The sequence below is a fragment of the Dysidea avara genome, chromosome 5 (assembly GCF_963678975.1).
Source record: "Dysidea avara chromosome 5, odDysAvar1.4, whole genome shotgun sequence".
NCBI lineage: Eukaryota > Metazoa > Porifera > Demospongiae > Dictyoceratida > Dysideidae > Dysidea > Dysidea avara.
In genome coordinates, this window is record NC_089276.1 from 27311565 (window position 1) to 27316691 (window position 5127).

Here is a 5127-nt window from a genome sequence, read left to right on the forward strand (position 1 = left end):
TCCGCAGGATGTAGATGTCTTTATAGCTTTATAATGTTTGTACGTGAGTCATGGTACCGCTAATAAGCTGTAAACCATGTTCATTATACAGTATCAGGAGCTTATATAAACTCCTGACGGTACTATCAAGTAGCTGTGTGTTGCTTTAATTTTCTGTGGCTTTCCCACTAGTCAGTCTGATCCAACAACATTCTAGTCCTCCTATATATTAGAACTTTATATACAAGTGGTATGTTATAATTATTTTAGTGTAATAAGTGTGAGTTTATTTATGTGATATGGTAAAAATGTTTCTCCTTTAAGCATGGATTTGAGTTTGATCATTGATGGTGCTAATGGTCAAATTCATTGTCTCACCTTAAAATTTCCCAAGTTGTGTGTGTGGTATTGGTGTTAAACTCTATAGCGGAGATATCTGTACAACACAGGGGCGGATCCAGGAGCTGGCTAGGGGAGGGGCACAAATAGGGTAGGTGGTTGCATGAATGGGGAGAACCATATTCTCTATAGTTCAGTGCTGCTTTTTTAAAGCAGCAAATAATCACCTCTTAGTGGTGTCTCACTGTTGATATTTGCCATTTTGGCCTTTTCAGATGGTTGTGAAGTCTTAAAACTGTTTAAAAGGTTCTGAATGTCTTAAATAACAGCAACACCATAACACGATAATTATTTTTAGAGGCGCTTAGTACGCACGAAGGTGCTGAGTGACTATTTTACAGTTAGTTTGACTTCGGTTCGCTTTGGTCTCAGGTGGATTTGTAATAAATGCTAGTAAAATGTGCATATTTTCATAAGTTTTAAACTGATCTCGGTTGGCCTGACATAAAATTTACTATCTGTTTTAATCAGAAGCATGGCTGGCTCCTCCACAAGGTGGAGAGGGGGGGGGGGGAATTTGCCCCAAATGCCCCATCCTGGATCCGCCATTGCAACATGCTATTGAAATTCCATGCCTTGTTACAGTTATTGCTAGTTTTTTCTCTATATTGACCTACAATGCTATCATGTCTACAAACAACTGAAAGATGTGCTAAAAAATCAATAGCTGTTGTTATGTAGTTTACCATGGCAAGATATGGATATCATCTAATAACTACATTTAGAGTCCATCTTTGTGTGGTATACATGGGATCATGATATAACTACTATCTTTTAGTTAATCCAGTTCTGCATACCAAAAATGGCCCACTAGCCAGCATTCTGTGTTTCACTTCAAGTCGGACTTCTTAGCATGTAGTATGGGCCATTTTTGATTTCTTTGTTCTTACTTTATATCTGCAATAAAATATAGATCATGGCATTATGCAGAAGTATAACGTAGCTCTATCAAGTCCATCCCTTATCAGATAAAAGCCTAAATGGCAAGTCCTTTGTTATACCCACCCATACTCAAATGTACTGGATTCCTCACGTATACAGTATTATGACGTGGTGGACAGAATAGCCGTTTAATGTTAATGTAGTGCTGCAAGGTATGCAATGATTGATTACTCGTGGATTAGTGTTACCTCCGGCATGCTCACGTCACTAGAATTATTACCTATTTTCTGTAAGCTAATCATGTTATATACACAATCTATTTCTGTATCATCAATGTTATCAATTGAGGTCACTCTCAATATTCTAGAGTTCTGCAAATTAGAACAAACTCTTACTTATTTTTCTTCTTGCCATCTATAATAATTGTATTATGAAATACCTCTGACGCCTTTCTTAACCTTTACAAAACATTAGTTCGCTCTCAATTAGAATACAGAAATACAATCTGGGGCCCATTTTACACCACAGATCAAATCAAAGTAGAAAATGTCCAAAGAGCAGCCACAATATTAATACCATCTATTAGACACCTATCATATGAACAAAGACTTCGTACTCTTGACTTACCATCTCTCAAGTACAGACGTCTACGTGGAGATATGATCAAGACACACGGTAGTGTGTCGTGCGGCCCAAGAAGCCGGCGCGTAACACCCGTGAGTATATTGACAGGAAGAAAGAAAACGCAATTTTCGCACCTCCGTAGCTCTGTGCTTCCTTGATGAAACAAGACGATTTTTGCTGTGGACATGCCCCCCAACTGCAGCACTCCACATTCCAAATTTGAGCGAAATCGCTTCGCGCGTTCCCGAGATATGCGACTTCAAAAATTGGCTCAGTTTCTTCGTTTTTTTTCTTCTTCTTCTTCTTCTTATTTTTCTTTTTCTTGTCGCACACTTACAAAAACTGCTATAAAACTCGCACGCCATATCCGATTGCCTTGAAATTTGGCACACAGAAGGGGGATATAAAGGCGCATCTCGGTACCAACTTTGGCTGGAATACGATAAACAGGCAAAGAGTTATGAGCGATTATTCACGAAAATTAACACCAATATGTTGTCACGCCTACAGGGTAAACCGCGTATGGGAAGAAGCTGAAAATCGGTGGGTGAATAGGTTAACTATTGAACCTCAAACCTTTTGTGGTTTGAAAGAAATCGAGCTAAAAACCAGGAAGATACAACGAAAAAACCAACAGTGTGTAACAATTACGCAATCGAGATTAGCTAATAAAAAACGACTGCTTGCCACGCCTACCAGGTAAACCGCTTGGGGTAATGCTTTGAAAATCGCTGTACAGATGGAGTTATCATCTTAGAAAGGCTCTTCAATGGTGTAGAAGAATCAGACTTAAAACCACGGAGTTATAACACGAAATCCAACTTAGTGTAGCAAGTGTGAGATCGAGATACTCTAATAGAGCAGTCATCCTAATAGAGCAGTCATCCTAATAGAGCAGTCACCCGAAGAGAATTCAAGAGATCAGCTAGAAACAAGTAACCTGTATAGAGATCAGCTACAAACAAGCCACCCTGTAGAGAGATCAGCCACAAACAATTCACCCTGTAGAGAAATCAGCTAGAAGAAGTTACCTTGTAGGGAATTCATGCAACTATAGAAAGAGATAATTCAGCTAGAAGAAATCACCTTGTAGAGTTCAGCTACAAAGAAACCACAATGTAGAGAGTTCAGATACAAAGAAACCACCATGTAGAGAATTCGTTTACAAACAAGTCACCCTATAGAAAGATCAGCTAGAAGAAGTTACCTCGTAGAGAGTTCAGTTACAAAGAAACCACCATGTAGAGAATTCATTTACAAACTAGTGACCCTGTAGAGACATCAGCTAGAAGAAGTTACCTTGTAAAGAGTTCAGCTACATAGAAACCATTCTGTAAAGAGCTCAGCTACAAACAAATCACCCTGTAGAGAGATCAGCTAGAAGAAGTTACCTTGTTGATAGTTCAGCTACAAAGAAACCATCATGTAGAGAGTTCAGCTACAAACAAATCTCCCTGTAGAGAGATCAGCTAGAAGAAGTTACCTTGTAGAGAGTTCAGCTTCAAACAAATCACCCTGTAGAAAGATCAGCTACAAACAAATCTCCCTGTAGAGAGATTAGCTAGAAGTTATCTTGTAGAGAGTTCAGCTACAAAGAAACCATCATGTAGAGAGTTCAGCTACAAACAAATCTCCCTGTAGAGAGATCAGCTAGAAGAAGTTACCTTGTAGAGAGTTCAGCTTCAAACAAATCACCCTGTAGAAAGATCAGCTAGAAGAGGTCACCTTGTAGAGAGTTCAGTTACAAAAAAACCACCATGTAGAGAGCTCAGCTACAAACCAGTGACCTTGTAGAGACTTCAGCTAGAAGAAGTTACCTTGTAGATAGTTCAGCTACAAAGAAACCATTCTTTAAAGAGCTCAGCTGCAAACAAATCACCTGTAAAGAATTCAGCTACAAATAAATCACCCTGTAGAAAGATGAGCTAGAAAAAGTTACCTTGTAGAGAGTTCAGTTACAAAGAAACCACCATGTAGAGAATTCAGCTACAAACTAGTGACCCTGTAAAGACATCAGCTAGAAGAAGTTACCTTGAGAGAGTTCAGCTACAAAGAAACCATTATTTAAAGAGCTCAGCTGCAAACAAATCACCTATATAGAATTCAGCTACAAACAAATCACCATGTAGAGAGATCAGCTAGAAGAAGTTAACTTGTAGAGAGTTCAGCTACAAACAAATCACCCTGTATAGAGATCAGCTAGAAGAAGTTACCTTGTAGAGAGTTCAGCTACAAAGAAACCACCATGTAGAGAGTTCAGCTACAAAGAAATCACCCTGTATAAAATTCTGCCACGAACAAATTGCCCTGTAGAAAGATCAGTTAGAAGAAGTTACCTTGTAGAGAGTTCAGCTACAAAGAAACCATTCTGTAAACAGCTCAGCTGCAAACAAATCACCTGTACAGAATTCAGCTACAAACAAATCACCCTGTAGAGAGATCAACTAGAAGAAATTACTTTGTAGAGAGTTCAGCTACAAAGAAACCACCATGTAGAGAGTTCAGCTGCAAACAAATCACCCTGTAGAAAATACAGCCACAAACAAATTGCCCTGTAGAAAGATCAGTTAGATGAAGTTACCTTTTAGAGAGTTCAGCTACAAAGAAACCACCCTGTAGAGAGATCAGCTAGAAGAAGTTACCTTGTAGATCGTTCAGCTACAAACAAATCACCCTGTAGAGAGATCAGCTAGAAGAAGTTACCTTGTAGAGAGTTCAGCTACAAAGAAACCACCATGTAGAGAGTTCAGCTGCAAAGAAATCACCCTGTAGAAAATTCTGCCACAAACAAATTGCCCTGTATAGAGAGATCAGTTAGAAGAAGTTACCTTTTAGAGAGTTCAGCTACAAAGAAACCATTCTGTAAAGAGCTCAGCTGCAAACAAATCACCTGTACAGAATTCAGCTACAAACAAATCACCCTGTAGAGAGATCAGCTAGAAGAAATTACCTTGTAGAGAGTGAAGCTACAAACAAATCACCCTATTGAAAAATCAGCTTGTAGAAGTCACCTTGTAGAAAGTTCAGTTACAAAGAAACCATTCTGTAAAGAGCTCAGCTGCAAACAAATCACCCTGTATGAGAGATCAGCTAGAAGAAGTTAACTTGTAGAGAGTTCAGCTACAAAGAAACTATCATTTAGAAAGTTCAGCTTCAAACAAATCACCTGTAGAGAGTTCAGCTACAAACAAATCTCCCTGTAGAGAGATCAGCTAGAAGAAGTTACCTTGTAGAGAGTGAAGC